The sequence below is a fragment of the Mya arenaria genome, chromosome 16 (genome assembly GCF_026914265.1).
Source record: "Mya arenaria isolate MELC-2E11 chromosome 16, ASM2691426v1".
NCBI lineage: Eukaryota > Metazoa > Mollusca > Bivalvia > Myida > Myidae > Mya > Mya arenaria.
Genome location: NC_069137.1, coordinates 12,688,334 through 12,710,473, shown reverse-complemented (window position 1 = coordinate 12,710,473; position 22,140 = coordinate 12,688,334). Strand labels below are relative to the sequence as shown.

The 22,140-nt window shown below is 34.8% G+C and overlaps 2 long non-coding RNA genes across 2 annotated transcripts; both read left to right on the top strand.

Annotated features, from left to right (window-relative positions):
- The first annotated feature begins 13,713 nt into the window (after nt 1-13,713).
- LOC128221897 (uncharacterized) lies at nt 13,714-15,399 on the top strand. Its single transcript, XR_008259021.1, has 3 exons — nt 13,714-13,741; nt 14,619-14,747; nt 15,362-15,399. It is a non-coding gene; the product is annotated as an uncharacterized LOC128221897 (long non-coding RNA).
- Nucleotides 15,400-18,163: 2,764 nt separating this feature from the next.
- LOC128221262 (uncharacterized) lies at nt 18,164-21,593 on the top strand. Its single transcript, XR_008258932.1, has 3 exons — nt 18,164-18,234; nt 20,653-20,770; nt 21,294-21,593. It is a non-coding gene; the product is annotated as an uncharacterized LOC128221262 (long non-coding RNA).
- Nucleotides 21,594-22,140: the final 547 nt, after the last annotated feature.

Below are 22,140 nucleotides of genomic sequence, written 5' to 3'. Positions count from 1 at the left end.
AGATTTATACATGTCGCTGTTATATTTGATAATGTTTTCCTTATTTGTTCCCAGTTTTAGTACAATGATGCTTTTTATTATGAAACTCAATGATCACACAGTTGTTTATAGTTTCAAACAATGACTGCATCGTATCTTTTGTCAGTTTTTGCATTAGGTGCTCTGAATTGTATCCCTCCGTCTGCAGATAGAGTTGGGATCTCTAATCATAGAAGTACTTGGGGTTTACATATACGTTTAATATTATTTGTTTCGGTTCCGGTTCCGGTATGTGAGCCTAGTGCAAATATTTATAGTGATAGTGTATCAGGATATATCGGATTATCATCGGTATGTGTTTGAGACTTTAATGACTTTTCTGTTTCTGTTTCTGTGAATTGATCGTACATCACGTACATTGTGGGTACATTGTGGGTAGGGGATCGACATTGAAAAATTCGAATTTCCCACCAAGAATAGCCAAAAAACCGTCACGCATGAAGGATTTTGACATGTGTTCACTCGGAGTTAACGAGCTATTATAACGGACATATTAACGGGACACAAAACGGACAACTGTATGAATACGCTTATTAGCCTACATGTCGTTTAAGGCGAAGAAACGAAGTAAACGTAAACAGAAATTCTCCAGTACTTCGAGCGACGAAGGATTAACTTTTAAACAGGGCGGTGCGGAAGTCCAGACGACAGCGACAAAGACTTAAGTGTAAGCGAGGTTCTGAACGAGGCCAACAGTGTTCTATACAACGAACATCAGTATAGTGGCGACGGTGACGTCGCTCAAGGCGGGGGGAACATGGCGACCGGAGGAAAACACGACGGTTACACTGATCTCAGTGATAAAGTTGACAAAGTGTTGTCTGTCATGACAGAAATGAAAACCACACAGGAAGGAATGAAACGCACCCTGGAAAGCAAAATTGACACTCTAAGAAATGATATGATGAGAAACATTTATTCTAAACTAAAATCGCTCAAGAATGAAATATCGCTCGACATAGGCAAAGAGACTAGTGGCATTGATGAGCTTATGGCCTCTATGAAGGACGTCAAAGTTCGCATATGAGCTGTCGAAGATGGTGTGTTAGCCCCGGCCGACTTGCCCCCAAGCAATGTAAATCGTCTGAATGACCCTGACTTCTGCATTATTGCCACTGGGATACAGAAGCATGACGGCGAGGATCTTCTTGAAAAGGCAAATAACCTAATAGGTGCATTGGGTGAAGAGGTTTCCTCCCGCGTATCTATAACGGGAACAGTACGTCTACCAAGCAAAATTCAAGGAAAACCGGGACCTTTGAAAATCAGCTTTGGCGAAATTCAAGAAAAGGTACTCGTTCTCAGAAACAAAATGAAGCTGAAGGACATTGAAACCTATCGCGACGTGTTCATTAAGAGCAGCAAATCCCACGCAGAAAGACTCATAGAGCTCAACGCAAGGACACTTCTTCGCCATCTCCCACAGGGCGCCAACCACCGTGTTGATGCCAACGGACGCATCTGCGCCCGTCCCGACCAGCAGCCCACTGCCCCATGTGATGGTAACTAGGATGCACCCCGTGCCATTGGAACGTCCGTCCATATTGTACATATTAACGTTTGCGGATGGACAAAAGACAATGAAAATATTCGTGTTGCATTAATCAACTCATTTGATGCTGATATTATCTCCGTTTGCGAAACTCATTTACCTGACATAAATGTAATAGAGGTTGAGGGATATTCATGGTTTGGCTTTAATAGAACCGAAATTCACAGAAATGCACCCAAAGCGTCTGGCGGTGTCGGACTTTTGGTAAAACAGCGGATTATAAATGACTATGATGTTAGCGTGGTTGACCGAGCCTACGACGGAATTCTAGCTGTTAACTTCACAAATAAAGCTACGCAGTCCGATTTTATTGTATTCTCGTGCTATTTGCCACCGGAAGGATCCACACGAGGACGCGATGCGCAGGGCTTCTTTGCGCATCTTCTAACGCAGATATACGCCCATGCAAACTGTGACCAGATGGTTATATGTTCGGACCTTAACGCCAGGATAGGCTCATTATCAGATTTACTTAATGAATGCGACTCCCTACCGGAGAGAAAGGTTATTGATAAAACTGTAAACCAGCACGGCCATGATTTCGTTGAATTCCTATGTGACTCCAAGTTCTGTGTATTAAACGGCCGTTTTCAACGTGATCTAGATAACTTTACATCTATTTCGAGAAAAGGGAAAGCTGTTGTTGATTTTATTTGTGTCCCACACGATATTTATCAGCGCTGTAAAAACTTTAAAGTTATAAACCCCCATGACATTATTGATCAACAAGGATTACAGGGATTATTGATTGAGCGTTCACGCGTTCCTGATCACTGCGCATTAAGTGTAATATTGATCTATAGTGCACCTTTATCTGGTACAAATACTGCTACAGAGACCCCCCGCGAAGCTCGATTTAACCTTCGGCGTATCCCGTCTGACTTCATGGACAGTGAGAGGGTCAGAACTGCTTTACTTTCTCTTATCATGCAAATAGAAAACTCAAGAGAGACTCAAGAATCTATTGGCAGTCTAAACACAACTCTTTGCGATGTGATTTTGGTTGGAATGAATGATAAAATTCCGAAATTGTAAAGTTCAAAAAGAACATCAAAAAGACTGAAACACACAAAACCGTTCTGGAACAACGAATTGCAAGATCTTTGGAATGAGCTCAGAGAGCGTGAAAATAGATTCCTTAAGTGCAGGGATGACAGGACATTAAGAGTACGTCTGCATTCGGAATATGTTACAGCCAGGAATAAGTTTGACAAGACTCTCTATAGAACAGAACGTGTTTATAGAAAGGACAAAGCCATTGAAATCGAGACCTTAAAGGCAAATAACCCCAAAGAGTTTTGGAGCAAAATCAAAGCGCTGGGACCACGGAGAGACTCGCGCATCCCTACTGAAGTGTACGAAGCCGACGGATCTGTTACGAGTGATGAAAACAGAGTGTTTGACCGGTGGAATGAGGACTTCAAAGACTTGTACAATTGCCAGGAATTTGATAATTTCGACAATGAACATTACAACCGTGCAAAGTTACATAAACTGTTACTTGAGAACAATATAAATGATCCCCTATATGAAACGAACGCATCATTGAATAACAACATTTCATTAGAAGAGATAGCATTTATAATACAGAAATGTAAATCTGGTTCGGCCTGCGGAATAGACAATTTACCGTATGACGTATTGAAAAATCCACCTGTTATTGCCGTGCTACAGCAAATATTTCAATTAGTGTTCGACACCAGCATTATCCCGTCAATATGGAGAAAGGCTTTTATTTACCCAATACTTCAGGATCCTCCATCTGATAAACGAATACCAATGAACTATAGAGGGATTAGCCTTTTGTCGTGCGTTAGCAAAATGTATACTGCATTTTTGAATAAACGGCTCTCGAAGTACCTTGAAATTGAAAATCTTCTTGCGGATGAACAAAACGGATTTCGGGCAAATAGATCGTGTGAAGATCATGTATTCACCTGAAATAGTGTTGTTAGAAACAACAAGAACGTCTTTGCGGCATATATCGACCTGCGACGTTGTTTTGATTATATTGATCGAGACATGCTATTGTACAAACTGTTGCTGACTAGAGTAGATGGAAAGTTCTACAACCCTGTCAAGAATATTTATGCCAGTTCCTCATCTTGTGTCCGGATAAATAACTCTCACATCAACTGGTTTGACTGTGTAACAGGTGTGAAACAGGGCTGCACGTAGTCGCCGACACTTTTTGCCATCTTCGCCAACGATCTCGTCAAGGAAATAAATGACCTGCGCTGTGGCGTAGCTATTGGAGAAAATCAGGTATCAATGCTCATGTACGCTGATGACATAGTGCTTATGGCCGACAGTGAGGAAAAATTGTAGTCAATGCTAGATGTTCTCAACAGCTGGTGTAAACGTTGGCGTGTGATGATTAATACGTCAAAATCAAAATGCATGCACTTCCGGAAAGGACGTACTCAACGAACACAGTTTAATTCCCACATCGGTGAAAATGTCCTTGAAATCGTGGACAAATACAAATACATCGGTATCGTTTTCCAAGATAAACGCGACTTCTCGTTCACTTGTGAAGGTCTCTCAGTTGGAAGTGTCATCAGTAAAGTACACACACTGAAGGACCTTGGATTTAAACCCTATGAAAAATTGTATAACGCATGTGTTGTGCCCGTCATGGATTACTGTAGTTCGGTGTGGGGATACAAGCAATTTCAATCATCGATAACGTCCAAAACCGTGCCCTACGTTACGCTCTTGGTGTTCATCGATTTGCTCCAATACCCGCTCTAACCGGGGACACCGGATGGATTCCCACCCGCTACCGCAGATGGAGTAATATGCTACGCCTCTGGAATAGACTCGTGCTAATGGACCGAGACCGGCTATGCGCGCAAGTATTTGAAACGGACTATAACAGATGTACTACAAACTGGTCAAGCGAGGTCAAGGACATCATGATGCATATCGGATTATTGGATAAATTCAATGCTAAGCTACCTGTTGAAATCCCGACTGTGCATATGCTTGTGCGAAATCATTACATTAATAACATTTGGTCAACAGATGTAGGATCGATGCCAAAACTACGAACATACCGTGAATTTAAACAAGAATTTAAATGTGAAAAGTATTTGAGCTTGGCTCTTAAGAAGAACGAACGTTCATTGCTTGCTCAATTTAGGACTGGTATATTGCCACTACGAATAGAAACAGGTCGTTATTTAGGTGAACCAGTCAACTCCAGACTCTGTAAACTTTGTGATTCCCAAGAAGTGGAAAACGAGTGCCATTTTGTCCTGAAATGTCAATTGTACAATGCTGCAATAACTACATGTTTAGGACCACTTATGTCCAACAATGAATTTGTAAACCTCTCTGATACAGGCAAAATCACATATCTCATGCAAAAACATGTCAGACAGCAAAATATATTGTGAAGGCATACACCATAAGGAGAAATACGTTATATTCTTAACGCATGAATGACATTGTGTTTCTATTCAATATACATGTTTATGTTTATTTATTTTGCCTCCATATTTTTGCACATGTACACGTTTGCTTTCGTTTTTTCATTTAATCTTTATCGAATGAAATTATTACCTCTTTGAACAATCTCCATATTTATAACTCATAGATGCTATATATGTATAAACTTGATTACCTATACCAGATTAACTGCACTGTAACATACAAATTTAAAAATGTATAACTATAAATATATGCTTTACATAACGTTAATATTTAGGTGACTTATAGGTCCGATGGGCCGGGTGTAAAATGTGCTATATGTTTGTATTGAAAATGTAATTATGTTATATACACATGTCACTATAATAAACAATTTACTTACTTACTTACTTACTATTATTTGTTTTATTGATAAGTTTCCTCAAGTTAATGTATACTTTGATAAGATTTACCTTTTGCGTTTTATCTTTTTTATGGATTGTTGGGATAGGAGTGATGTTTGTGCACATATACTGGTTTAAACCCCCAGTAAATTTACATTTTACTGAACGTTCCAAGGCGGTACCTAACAATTCTTGATAAACATTTTTTTTTATATATATAGTATGTATGCACTGTGCTGTTTTTGAAGTTTTGTGCTGTTCTTCTATGTTTCTTGTTTGAGATTTTGTGTTTTATATCTTTGGCGTTTGCCCAGTGCCAATAAACCGGGTTTATGCTTTTTTTGCTACTGAGCTTGTTTTTGTAGCTTTTTGCATAAATATTCTAATTGGTTTGCAAATTAGCTTATTGAGCTTTAATCAAATGACCAATAATATAAAACAATTGTATCAAATTACTTAAATACAAGCTCGATAGCTCAAAACGATCTCAATTGCATGTGCCTTGTTATTGGTATTTCTCAAATGGCTTACATTTTAACAGATATTTGCTATTTGTAATGCATAATTACATATGCTTGTATGCCCACACAAATTAATATGTTATATTATATACCAGATAATAAAATACAAAATTTGTTTGTGGTACTGAATTTTCGTTTAATAATAAATAAGGATAATTATTCAAATCTGTCTGAGCTTTGGATAATCAATTTAAAGAGTGGGACATCTCAACGGACAAATCGATTATGTGCTGAATTTGATAAGAGTACAAACATGTGTTAACTCTAACCTTGGATCAATCAATGAATAAACTACGTTTTTCCAGCTACGTCAATATATAGTTATGTAGGCCCTTGCACAATTCAGTCTATAAGATACGTCTTATTATAGGAGCATATCCTTTATCAATTGTCTGTTAAACTTTTTTGTATGAAATTTTGAACAATTTGATAGAATACATGAGGCATATGCGTGCTTGCTATTCTATAACGGACAAGTTTTGTGCATTACAAAAAAGTACAAACAAAAATACCAGAAAACTGGAGCGTATATTAAACATTTTATTGGCGGATTTAAAAACGAAGTTAGATATTTTTAGCAATTGTCGGTGACGATAAACTAACCCATTTCGTTAATTAAAGCGGTGGCACAATTTAAGGGGATGTAAACATTATTATAATCTTTGAATTATGCATACATGAGTTGTATCCCTTTCTAAAGTGCAAGGAATGTATATTAAATGCTGAAAAAAATGGGATTTGAAAATAAAAATTGGGACACCTCTGTTTAGAAAGTATCTTATCAATATGGCCATGGATTTATCAATTATCTAACATATTCTGTTAAGCAATTACTAGCAGGATTCAGAAGTTATAGTTTAATGAAAATGGTCGACATTTCAGAACTTTTAAAAGAAAGCCGAAAATTTATGGTTATTTTTTATACTCGATGTTTAGAAGACGATAACCATGTGTTGTTTATATGTAATAAATCAAATCAATTAAGACATCTTACATATCTTAAAGATACAGTGGTATACATTAATTCAAAGTATTCTGCAATTTTATGCATTGTTTAAACGACAGTAAAAACAAAAGGTTTTTATGTTAATGCTATCATGAAAAAAAAGCAAAAATTGATTAATAATTGATAGAACATTACTAATATGTGTATATGTATAGTTTTTTATGTGGTATCATGGGCCTTTCTTAAAAAGATTAACTTTAATACTTTTTAACATCTTTCAGCAATGGAATGTAAATAATGCTTCGGATATCATCTTATTAGCCCAATATTTTGACGCAAATAATGTGTCATTTTATCTGAGGTCATCACGAGCAAGTCTTAATGTTTGAATCCTTATGAATTGTTGACATAGCAATGGCACTGATAAGGGAAACAATAACGATTATATAGCTCCTTATGAATTATGCATTAGTACGACTCATATAGAGTCAACAAAATAAACGAATTCAATAGAACATACTGAAGAGCATACAAAAAAAATTGTTTTGTTCATGATTGTTTATTTTTAGATAAGAAGCAGCTCTTTTTCAATTTGATATATGTTGAATAATATACCTGTACAATGAACCTAAAGATGTTCAAAATGACTGCAAACTAATTTGATAAATTCAAGAATATTGTTAAGATGTTAAAGACTAAAAGTAAATGGCAAATTAACAGGGTATTGAACAATGATTTGTACTCTAAGTTGCAATGGGGTATATTTTGAATAAGTAATATACGATCTGGGTTAATATTAATTAATAATCTGAGAATTAATTTTAGGTTTAATTAGAACAAGTTTTAACAATGAACATCATAGAATTTGATCCTATAACAATAAATTAACGATTACTACAGGGCCAGAACACAAAGAACAATACACGATTTAAACTACAAAATGTCACGGACAATGCAAAGAACTGAATGTATAAATACCATACACATCAGGTGCATAGATGACTGTAGGAAGGATACGCAGTAGCGTCATTAAATTTGAAATATGTATCTGCTGTTCAATTGAGTGTCTCGCGCGAACGATTTTTATTTGTACTTTCCCTCCGCTGGTGGCCCGCACGAACTGTGTAAGTAATTTCCAGATGCCTGACCCTCGCGTACCATTCACTTGCCTGCTCGGAGAAAAAAATAGTCATTGCCACGTAATGTCATGTTTTTTAAGTTCTTACAACAAAAATATTTTGAGCAAATTTATCAGACAAAATATATCAGACAAAAACTGGCTGACACCAGTCCGTCTCAAACGCCGACTCTAGTCCATATTTAAAACTCGACGGACGATACAGTAAAACACCTGCTTTATATATGATAAAGGGAAAGTCAAAAATAAAAATCGTGATGGTCAATGTTGTACAAAGTATATATTTTTACAAGACTTTACAGCAATTAAAGCGAAAACGTGCAATTTATGTGGCACATGTATGTTTCTGCAAATTTTAAATCTACTTTAACCCATTTTTCTCGATTTTTTACGTTAACCGGACGCAGGTGGTGAGACTATTCCCATGTTAAACTTACCCACGTAGCAAAAACGACCACGTTTAAATCTTTATTTTCTAAGTGTGTGCTTAAGCTATACGGGTTTGATGATACTCTATCTGAAGTATTTTCCATAAAGAGCGTTAAATATTTATCCGGTGTTACTGACGGTTTACATATAGCAAACTTTATAACTGGTTACGTGTTTTCAACAATAATACAGGTCTTCATGCTTGCCACATATGGTAATTGATATACTCGTACCATTCGTAATTTAATTTAAACTTTAAGACTTTAGTATTTGTGATGATCTGTTTAAGTTTTTGTCGTAGTATTTTATTTGCACGTTTTTTTAATGGTTGTAAAAGAGACAATGATACACCTACTGCGATATTGAGGATTTAGGGGCATTTACCTCATCGTATAATATATAAATATCATATGGCAGCATATAACCCGAGAGCAGATTGTCACCCGAGGCGTTGACAATATCAGTGTCACATATGCTGCCATATGATATTTATTTTATTATACCGAACAAAATTAAATACACATTTTTTTTTTAAATGTTTTTAATTAATTTCATTAAACAAGTTTAATAAGGTAAACGAGACAGGTTAACTTGCTGACAGTTTCTATCGTCTGATGCTTTTGTGTACATATTAAGTACTGACGTCACTGCTGTATGTGATTAAGGGAGGCAATCAAGTCATGAATTAGCCAAAATATTGAAGCAGGTATCTGCCCTTATTTGCCATTCAAAATGTCAAGATAATAAGTGTTCAAGGGCACAGCTAGACCATTTAATCGATTTAGCAAATAATATCAAATATCGTTCAAAGGGAAAGAACGCGCAAATTAACGTGTAAAAGTTCAACATATTTATCTCTTATCGGAAATAAAATATATGTTGTACTTGTCTTAGTGTTTGTCTGTAAAAATGCATTTAAAACTATTTAGTATACACAATATAGTATTTTGATACATTCAAACCTAAACTTCCATTCCTTCAATAAACTGCTTTTCGTCAATTGTGTTTATCATCCGATGAACACAACATCTTCGGATATGTTCGGATCGCAATTCATATCATAATATTATACATGAAAATGGTTGATCCTTTTATTGTTTGTATTTTGTCAGCAGGTCCCGTAAAATAAATATCAACATTTAATAAAGTGGTAATTTATGATATATTAAATGTATTGTTGCCATAAGTGTTTAAATTTCACGTTTAAAAATTAATTTGTGTTTTATCTTTTATTGTGACGTCATTTGAAAAAATGTTTCCGGTTACAGTCGGGTCGTTCTATTTACATAATGGGTTATCAAGGATTACTGATTTTTTTCTTAAATGAAATGAAGAACAGTAGAACTCCGTTCGCTCGAACTCCAAGGGACCGGCGAAAATACTTCGAGCGTCGGAAAATTCGAGCCAAGCGGTTTTGTTTATCTTCAGTATAAAGAAATCGGTCCCTTAAATCACGTTCAAGGCAACGATGAATTCGAGCCAAGCGAGTTCGAGTCAACGGGTTTCGACGGTATTTTTAACACTTCTTGAATGAAATAATGAACTATTGGTGTAAATATAAATAATAAATTGGGGGTTTGATGACATTGTCGGGGATATAATCGTAATTTGGGTGGTCAAAGAACGCTTGGAGTCCTTCGGACTACATACACGTTGACCAGCCTAATTGCGTTCATACCTCGATAATGACATAAACTCCGCAATTAATTCCTTAAACAGTTTTATCGAGGGTACTCGAACATGACATCACGGTCAATAAAAATAACGAATACTCAAAAATATGTTGGTGTTTTTTCTCATGAATTGATTTCGTAGACAAAGCGAGCGCTACGCAGTATGTCCCTCTTATGTTTCAACAGAGTTAACCATTAACATAAAGAACGAAAGAGCATCCACAGGCATCTTGAACTGTTCATGTAAACCAACGATATGTAAATAAATCGTTGACAGCAATATTCCCGTCACCAAAATACATAATTCTTAATTGAAAAATGTGATTTTCTGTGCAATGCATAGGATTTTACAGACCCAGGCTCAAATTATGTAACAGGCAATAGCATTTGCTTTTCGTTATTGTCTTATTCTTATTTGTTACCTCTAATGGAAGACTGATGTGTTTCTTGCCGTTTAATTGTTTACTTTAACACTGTTTGACAAAATGGTAGTTTACGTCGTTCATTTAACATATAAGTAGTCAGTAGGCAGTTACGTTTCGAATGCTAATGAACAACTGATATAGAATCACCCGGCAGAACAACAACATTAAATGGACTGTTCACCAGATTGGCATCCAAAAAAAGTGTTTTTTCTGTAACGAATTTCAGGACAATTATCTAATAGAATGTGTTACGCTGTGATATCATAATTGTAAAAAAAGTACCAAAATGTAAAAAAAAATGTGTCGGAGACCTGGTTCGAACCCGTGTCGCCGAAATTGCAGCCCAGCGTCGTATCCTCTGAGATACGACGGCTTACACTACGTAGGTGACATAATTAAGCTATATATCTACTTCGATAATATCACGTGATAACACCGATTAGCCAATCACGCATTAGGAATGAATTCTACCTGGAAGACATACCCAGTAGTCTTTTGTTAATGGAAAAATACGAAAAAACTGCTTAGCTTAAATAAACTGTAATCTATGTGGTACTTCAGTTAGTAAGTTTCAATACATTGCACACATCGATGTCAAGTTTATGTCAGTTCGACAATTCTTTTTTTCTTTTTTTTTTCGCTATTTTATCATACGGAGTACAGCCCCTTTAAGGCCATGTAATTATTAAGTTGTTAGCCTTAGAGATATAGGATAATTGAACGGTCGCCATTATTTGAGCCTTTGATAAGGCTTTATTTAAAATGTTATCAATGTTGTAGGTCGCGGTAATCAATAACGATTTTCACTAAACTTAAACTATTTTTTGCTGGGCACTATCGCCTGTCTGATATAGGTCTGAATTGTTATTTAACATTGTGTAACCAAAACAAAATGCTCGATTTAAGCACATATTGTTAATGATCGCAAGGTGCAAACAAACATGCGTTATCGAAAGGCCTAAGTCTTAAACAGATTACTTGCTATACTTGAACGGAAAACTTCCCGTTTCTTTTGCACAATGGCCCCTTTTCAAAAACATTTGAATGCATGGGACTGTATTTGTTTTGTTGTTGTGCAAGATAACATATCGATCAAATTGATCATGTCTGATATCAAACCGAGTGATTCAGTGCAACGAAGCATTAAGTAAGCGTGCATTTTGTGATTGTATTTACTCCTTTCTTATAATGATATTTTCGATATATTTGATTTTTGCTTTAGTACCGTATGCTTTACCTATTAATGAATCACATAGGTTTAGTAATACATGGCTTTTACAAGGACACGTTACTGAAGAGGAAGTAAGAAAAGTGTCATCAAGGATTGGATTTGATTTTCTACAAAAGGTGAGATTTTAGTTTATCTTATATTTTTGCACAATGACAATTTTCAATATCTGCCAAGAATGTGATATTTATACAGAAGAGACAAATATTAGCCAGTAAATGGTCGGATGCATTAGAAAGGCACTCACTTTTCAGATGCTTTTTAAAATTGCAATTATACGAATATATGCACCAAATCAAAATGATTGTGAAGAAATGATTCAATGAGAACATTTCATTTTGGCGTTTGAAACTTATTCTCTGATTTATTTTCACCTACCTACTGTCAATGATCAGACTATTGTGTATTACCACGTATGTTGTATCTTATCGATGTATTGCTTTTATTTATTAAGTGGTAACGATCAAACGTCTGAAAAAAAACCTGGAAGTTTAAAATGACAAAATCATTGCTGATGAAAATAATATTCCAATCAATTGGAAACATGAGCGTCAGAACCTTTATCAGTCCTGTCAAGACATTGAATATCATATTTTATTAGGAATTTACAAGACTTTTCATGGATGATTTTAAGTCAAAATTATGTTAAAAACTAGTGTCAGCTATTTTGGAAACACATTATGAACAAAGAGTGAGCATATGGTATTTCATTTTCAACGAATATACTTTCTTGCTTTGTTTATAGTCATCTCAAGCAGTACGGTTTCAATAGCTGGCTTTCATGGCACTTAACATGACTCTTTCAAATCGTCAAACATTTATATTAAAAAAGTTAACAATTTAATATTAATGGTGAACTGGTTACACGAACCTGGTATGTAACATTAAAGCGATAAGAAATTCAGCGATAACTCACGAGTCAGTCTGAATATGCTGTCATCGGTTGTCACTATTAAAATTGCTTTAATCGATATTAATGCGCGATAAATGAATTACAGTGGTGCAATATCGAGTGAATATCGTCAAACCTTTATATTTAATAATGGCTTTCTAATCATAATTTGATAAACGATATATACCTTAACAAATACTATTAATTTGATATGAAATATGATCCTAACAAAAAATACATCGTAACGGCGATTAAATAAGTTCATTATCTGAATCAAAGCAATATTTGACCGCCAGTGCAGGTTTAACAACAAAAGTGGTCTTCCGAAAATGGTCATAACTTGATTTTTGAATTTATTACTATTAATTTCTTCTTTGATATGGAGCTATGAACGTTATTTAGTACGAGTACCTTCTAGTAAAACCTGACACGAATCGACTTAAATCAAATATAATTACTCAAAGCTGGGAACATTAATAATTATCCTACTGCCAGCTCGAATAAAATCCGAAATTAAAATTGACTTAACAACTATCATGTTTCAAAGGTTTGAATTGAATAGTAATCGTAATAAATTAATTGTAGATGTACATGTACATTTATTGTACCTTTTCAGCTTCCAACAAACCATTTTGTGTTAAGACGAGGCGATGTTCCCCATCGCTCCAGACGTAAATACAGTTACAACAACTCCCTGCATAAGGCTTTAAATGTAAGGCTGTAGATGAGTTCGGTTGATCAACCTACAATTTAATTACTACATTTATGGGTATTGCAAGGGATACAGATAATTGTGGATCATCTTACACATTGATTATTCTTAAGCTGTGCATGATAGAGTTTTTACCACGTACTGTGTTGCTCTGTAATTGGTGCACATTACTTATGTTTTTATCCATAGTCCTACATACAATCACACTATTTCAAAGTAAATTGTCGAATTTAATTTTAAACGTAACAAAGCGATAATAAAAGTATGATATGTATTTTTACAGCTCACATTCATTAAACAAGAACAGTTGATCAACGTGTCTTTGCGACAGATTATGGACCCCCAAATGGCCTCAGATGTGGTACCTTGTAAGACAAAAAACCTGTATTTATACTAAATGTAATAAGCTTAAGCTAAACAATAAGAGTTTGTTTCCTTGACATATCAGTTTTACTTCACTAAATGTGCACCCAACATTATACTTGCACGCGCCCTCCATAAGAAAGGAAATGGAAATTTCACCTCAACAAACAATTTATATTTGTATTGCTTGCATAAAACTGACTCAAAAGGACGATAATTGTGCTCTATCCTAGATTATTATATTCACTACGTCACTTCTGCATGTTTACGCACATCGAAGGTAACAACCCAGGTCAAGATAATGATATTAAACGGACAAGACACGAGATGGTCCTAAAATCTGCAGATTCATTATTTTATCATAACAAGAATAGAGTTGTAAATACGAGCTGTTATAAGACCGAGAAAACGTCATTTTAAATGATTAAGATAATATATTAAAGAGTTTTCCCGTTTTAAAATAGCACATAATGTATTCCCGGTTAATAGTGTATATATTAAGGATTAAACGTCATTTATATATTTTACCGTTACTCTTTTTTAATTTACTGTTATTTACCTGGAAGACAAACCAAGTAAATTTCGAATTTGAATAAACAATACGCAAAAAATGAAAAAGATGCCCGTGTCGTAAGCCATTCAATGCATCATTAAATAAGATTCAATTAGCTGTACACAACGATATAAAGTATATGTAATTATTTTGACAATTTGCTGTTTTTGCAATTGTATCATCTGGTGTCTAGCCCCTTAAACGCATTGACCTTTCACGAATAGATATAAGAACGCTTTGACGTTTGTTTGAATTGTATTACATTGTTATCAAGTAAACAATTTTGCAACTATTATAAGAAAACAATTAATAGATCGTTGTGGTTTCAGAATGGCAAATCTGGGCCATCTATGAGCGTGGAAAATACATGGAGAAAGAATATCACTGGTAGGGGTGTGAGATTGGCAATAGTAGATGACGGAGTTGACTACAACCATCCTGACCTTAAAAACAGAATTGTGAGTCTAGTTTAGAGTAATTAGTTGTTTTAATACATCGTAGGTTAAAAAAACCTATAGTTTGTTATCGCTTGGCTTGTTCTGGCAATATATGGCATGGTTCCCACTACCTGTTGTTTAATTGGTTAATTGCAAGTCATTTGGAATGCATTTTTTATACTAAAAAAACGCATCATTAGTTACAATAGTAAAAAAAAAAAAACTTTTTTTTCAAATCAAATTCACTTTTAATTATAGTATTCATATATGTCAATATTTTGTCATTAACTTTTCTTACTCTGTTACATTTCGCGCCGAACGTAGGCTTGTTGCTTAAGCCCAGTGTATAAGCAGGAATTCAACTCGTGATGAATAGAGATGCCCAAATTGTAAATTAATGTTTTTGTTTGGCGTTCGGCATTTTCAATCAGTGAACATGTATATCATGTTACTGATTCGAACATCAGAGTGTATCTGAGTTAATTGGCCCGGTTATCTCAGTTGGTAGAATTTCTGACATGAAAACCCTATTCCTCGAGCTCCATTTCTTGATTTTCAGCGTTTGTCTGGGCATTTGCGTGTTCTGGTTTATTTTCACGATACTTGTCTTATATATGTATAACAATTAAATTCAGAACTTATCTGGGAGCAGAGACGTTTATGATAACGACAATTATCCATTACCTGGTATTGGACAAAGGTACGCCTGCAAGTACTCATGAGATATGTAAACTTTCAAATGCATGTACTTTTTTATATCCTTTTTTATAATACTTACATGTTTTCAATATAATATTTATATGTATTACCAGGTTTTGAATTTAAACTCCGATCAAGCTATATTGCTATTTACAAAAAATTTAATCGAATTACTTTCGAAAATAGTTTGTGACTCGTGTGTTTCAACTTAAAAAAGGTGTCTAACAGATATTGCAACATATGTTCCTACGTTGCAAAAACTGTTTAATTATTCTTGAAAGATCACTGACTAACATTGTACGTCACACAGTCCAACTACTTTAAACCAACTAGTACACAGCTGTACGTGTTATATTCTTCTTTACCAGCCATGGAACTAAGTGTGCAGGGGTTGCTGTTGCAAAAAGCAATAACATTTGCGTAATTGGCGCCGTATACCAGGCAACACTATTTGGTAAGTTATATAGTGTGCAGGGTTACTGTCGCACCAGGAAAAAAAGTATTTGCGTTTTCGGCATAGCAAACAAGGAAGCGCTATTTGAAAAAAAAAAAAAACATTTGCGTTATAGGGCACAACGAACCACGCAAAGCTATTTGGTAAGTCATAAACTGTGTACGGGTTGCTGTCGCAGTAAATAAAGCATTTGCGATATTAAAAGAGCAACAGGCAACGCTTTTTGATAAGAATTAGGTACGTAGGGGTTGCAGTCGCAGACAACAATATCATTGGCATTCTCGGCGCAGCACACCAGGTAACGCTTTTTGGCAAGTATCAAAGTATGCAGGAATTTATAAAGCATAGACAAAAACATTTCCTTATCGTCAAAGCAAACATGGCAGCACTTTTTGTTAATGAATAAAGTACACAGGGGTTGCTGTCTCCGAGAAATGTTGGGTATGCGTTCTCGGCACGGCAAAACATGCAACGCTATATTATAAGTAATAACATGTGTAATGGTTGCTGCATAATAGGAAAATATCATTTGCATTTTTGGCACAGAATACTATGCACCGATATTTGGTTAGTAATGAAGAGAGCAGGGGTAACTGCAAAAGAGAAAAATAGAATGATCGTTATCGGCCCAACGTACCGCGTAAAGTGATTTGGTAAGTAAATCAATGTGCATTTGTTGCTGTCGCGGGAAAAAATATTTGCGTAGTTATCAAGTGTGCGGAGACTCCTGTCGGATAAAAATACAGCTAGTCCTTCTGTGCGTAACACTGTCGAAAAATGTTAATATGAACTATCCTCATGTGCGTTACACCGGGTACTCATCAGTCTTGTCCTTAACGAGCAACCCAATGTTAACACAATAACGCAATCTGTCTGTGTGGTAAGGCTTATTGTGCTTGCTTGTTTTTCATATAAATATTGATAGTAAAAGCTCATAAGTGTTGTTCTTTTGTGCGTTACACCATGGACAAAAGAAAATAATATGCTTAATTTTCAGCTTTACGGATGATAGGGCCAAATGGTGTTTTACCAAGTGGACAGGTGATTGCTTTGACCACTGACGTTGATGTATCATCAAACAGTTGGGGAGGAACTGACGGAAGCTTCGAAGGCCCTTCACAGCCTGTGAAGGAAGCTTTTGTTCATGGAACATCTTCGGTATTTTATCGACATTATTATTAAACATTCTTAAGCCGACATACTTGTTCTAATAATGACTGAAAGCTTAATTGCGTTAAAAGAATAACTAAATTATCACAAGCATTTTTGAATAAGCTTTAATATGTTGTTTGTGTTATAATACATTACAGCTACGAGGGGGGAAAGGTGTAATCTACGTCTTCGCCGGAGGCAACGGTGGTTTTGACGACAACTGCAACATGGACGGATATGTTAACAGTATTTATACAATTGGCATCAACGGTGTTGCCCGTGATCTCGAGCCTCCAGGTTATGCAGAACCTTGTAGCGCTGTCATGGCAAGTGCCTACACAGGAAAGGGAGGAATCTCGGACAATTTAGTAAGTTAAGAGGCAATTTGTATGTAACACTACAAAGTGTCCACAGAATCAATGGAGTTTTCTCTGTACCAGATCTAAATTTACTTTACAGTGTACCACTGACGTGAATGGCGGTTGCATTAATTCGCTCAGCGGAAAGTCGGCAGCCGCTCCGTTAGCAGCTGGGGCACTTGCACTGGTGCTTGGGGCAAAGTATGCCACTAAATATTCAATTATATTTTGTGACTATGTCAGCATCAAAGTAGGTGTAACTTGGTTACAGTATTTCTGGCGTTCCTGAAATCAATTGATTGTTGGTCGAATATCAGTGCTACAAGCAGATTCATGCATTCACTTTTGACATTGTAGCGTGTAATATATAATAGAATACAATATATTATCGACCGTTCAAAAAGCAAAATTGATATTTTTGTTTTTAAAAATGAAACAACGAAAGTCAATTGCAATGTGACCACTTGCCATCATCCGAGTAAAAAGGAACTTTTTCAGATAACCTGCTTGGCTAGAGTTTGATTTTGCAAGGCATTTATACAAATGTACAATTCTGTTATGCTTTTGCAAAACTTTCATTAAAGTGCAATAGAAGTTATTAATATTCGACATGTTTTTGTCATTTATTCATTGCAACCAATACTTCCTCCTTAAAATCATGAAAATGTGAAAGCTTTAAACACTGTTAGCTTATTGTTTCGAATTTTTCTTCAAAAACTTACGTAAATGCTTTGTTTTAGCCAAAATCTTCATTGGCGTGACATGCAACAGCTCTTGATTGAAACTGCGAAATAAGACAACCTGAAATACACAGAGGCTCAGCAAAATGCAGTAGGACGAAATGGTTTGTATTAAATCAAACTTCGACACAAGAATTTTATGCAACATTCAGGATAGTTTCTGAAGCAAATATTCGCATTACGTTTTAACTGAAAGTTTATTCAGGAGTAGTGTATCATAGCATGAGAGTAGTAATCGTACGATCGAATTCGACTCGATATTTCTGAGCATTTTTTTTGTCCAGATACAATTGGGTTGTTGGAAGTCAAAATACTCTTTTATACCCAGGATGCACAAATGGCATTATACAAATAACCATTCCAACCAAGAAACAGTCAGATTTGGCGTCGTTTTCTGAACCAATGACTAGCACAGTAAAACTTCGGTCGTTCGAACAAGCGGTCGTTCTATAACCGGCAGTCCCTCGAGGTTGGAGCTTGGTCCCGAACATTTTTTCCTTCTATTTTCATATAAAATATACCTACGCTGCATCGTTACCTAAATATGTCAAGGGGTCGAGCAATATAGTCGGTCTCAAGTTCAAAAATCATGCACAAAACCCTATGGCTCCTTCGAGATCATAATTTCACACTTTTTCCCAAACGCGTGTACCAAAATAAACAGACAATTGATAGGTGTTAAAATTTTCGCAAGTTGTTAAAATTACAGTGACAGTTGAAAGGCAATTTGATCAGGTGTGAACAACCGTTTATCACTGTTTACGCATGACCGATAGTAGTTGATAAAGGCTTTTTTACAAGATAATTATGAGAAATTAATGACGAGAAGTTAATTGTGAGAAATGTAAATGAGTAATAAGAATATGAATAAACATTACCATACAAATCCAACATCGGAATCTCTGAAAATAATTCCTTCTTGTCACTTGCAAAATGGCGATTTTGTAAAAATAAACATTTCAATTTATTGATTTATTGATATTTCTTTTACATTAAATGTACGACATCCTTTGAACATATGATCGATTTCCACAATGTAACTCATAATCGGTGTTTAAGTAAACAGTCGGTTTAACGACTTCAAACTTAAAACACACTGAAAGATATTTCTTAACAGACTCGGAAATTGACATTCGGGTCGTTAAAAAACATCGGTTCCCTCGAGATTTAGGCTCGGTCCCCGCCGTCCTCGAGCGATCGCAGTTTTACTGTATAACTATATTCACATTTTCAAATTAACACTAACAAGTACTTATTTTACTATTTTTTTTTATAAATGTCAGTCTTTGTAACATATTGCCCATTACGCTCATAAAAGGTCAGGGTCAAGATCATGTCAAGGTAAAAATATGAATATAAGTGCTAAAATATATATTGATTATCTATCTTTTTCCGTGTTTAATCATTTATAAAAAAATCAATATTGTATTAAAGGAAAATAGTTCTATAACCATTTCCAAACAGAGAATTAAAACGAGGACCGCATACGATATACTGATAAGATACAACAGTCAATTATGTGCCACTACTTTATTTTAAAATTTGCTGAACATTTTCTAATTGCAATATTTTTAAACACACTCAATTATCTGAGATTTTTTCAACATTTTAATGTTTAATAAGTATACATTGATGCTTCTTATCCTCATCAATGAATGACCTGTTGGCATATATCATGGATGAAACATTCAGATTATCATTTATTAAAGTCAAGTTAAATAAAACCTGTTGTGACACCCTTAATATGCATTTATAGTTGAATGACAATTGGTTAATATTGGGGAAGAGTAGTAAGAACAGTAGAATAATCAATGTTATATACCAAAAGGTTTGGTCTGTATAATATTAACCTGGTGTCATAACAGCCGACACATGGTGTATACAGAGAAATTTAGTTAAAATATTGTATATGAATGTTGCAAATATCAAAACAGATATGCGTCAGTATACATATAGATACTATTTCTACCATAATTCACGTCAAATTTAACCGAAATTCGACCTTGAAATGACCGTTTGCATCGTCTTTGAATTGACTGTTTACACTTAATTGACAACCTTTCAAGACAATGCATGTAGGTGCTAAATAGTTGTACTCAATATAGTAAGACAAGTCAAAAGACCATAAAACGTGGTTTTTATGGTAACATGACCTGCTGTATTATACGGTACACACTATCAATGTGATAAAACAGATAAGGCTGAAATCTAAACCATATTCTCACTGTTTTCGTTCATGCTTTTCATTGACAACAATAGCTAAATCAGTAAACAATATCAAGGAATGTTTCATTGCAGTTTTAGGAGTGGTTTTAAAATATCAACTTTAAGAATTATTCAAATCACTGGAAGTTTTACCCTTTGAACATAACTGCATACCTCACTTTCAATTGCAAATTATGCCAGGAATAATAATGTTTTATTCAAATTTCACGTAATTTGTATTAATTTGTAATGACCTTGATCCAAATACTTGCCCTTATGTGTTGACTTACGTATTGTTTTTTTTTTCTGCTCTGTAGTGAGTCATTGGTTCGGATACGGCCTCATTGACGTCGAAGCGATGGTTCAAAGAGCTCCAACGTGGCAGAGTCTTCCAGAGCAACATTCGTGTCACACTCAAGTGAAATATGAAATGAAGTAATAATAATTATAGTACCTTTTACGAAAAAGGGTTATGTTATTATGATTCTACGAATGTATTATTTTAAAAAATGCAATTGCTACCGAATGTTGATATTTTTTTCTCTTTGTTGCTTCGTATTCCTTAACGTTTCCATTTCTTGTATGTATTATTATTAATATTAACTGGTATAATCTTTAATGTATACAGTTGACTGAAGTACATAATGGATGCAAATGATTGTATTATATAATGTAGGTAGTTGATGATATTATACATAATGTATTATTGATGGTATTCTACATATTACATATACTTAAAAGTGTATATATATATCGAGGTGCTGGTGGTTTAAATAGTATGTTAAGTTTATGGTTTTCTACATTATGCATGCAGTTGACGATATCTTTATAATGATTTTAGTTGATGGTTATTTAGGTATAAATTCACCCTAAAAATGTCATAATTTCATAATTTTCGCACTGAACTAAAGCCTTTATACGTAAAAACATTTGATTTCAACTAATTACACCATTTCAGAACGGTCAAACCTAAAGACACTGTACGTGTGGTGCAGAGCCAAATATACACGGACGGGTGTAACGACACCACTTATTGTGTTAACAGAGTTGAACATGTAGAGGCATATATAGAGTTTTCATACACAACTAGAGGAATTATTGAACTAATTCTAGAATCTCCAAGCGGGACTGTGAGCACGCTTTTGAATACGAGGGGCTCGGATTCAATGAAAAATTCAGAACAAAAATGGACATATATGTCGGTACATCATTGGAGTGAAAATCCATTTGGAACGTGGAAACTTAACTTATCGGTCAAAGCGAATATAAACGAAGGAGGTACAAATTATTCCATAGAAAAGCATGAAATCAAAGGCTGTAGTTCAAAAACCAATGAAATGTATACATAATTACTAATATACATTACATATTATCTATATTTAATACATTTGTATTTATTTGTAATTTCTATTCTCAACCTTTCTTTAATTTTATATTAGTTTCTTAACAATGACAAAGCTCATATATCATAATATGCATAACCTTGAAGATGTTGCCTGTGGTAGCTTAACTATTATGCCATCCTAAGTAGGAAGATAATTTGAAAGTTGGAGTCTTAATACTAAGATAGTACGATTTCATTGATATATGTGTTATAGGCATAACTTGAACCCGACAATCATTATAAGTACTCGTATTTAAAAAAAAAATGCTGGTTCAATTAATCCATTCACAGATATCTTGTCACTGGTGGTCATTGACTTGATAATACTTTGAAATTATAGTTAGTTTGACCAACAACAAAATTGTTAAACATTAAATACTTCATCTGATATATAAAACATACATAATGCTTGGCTATGGTG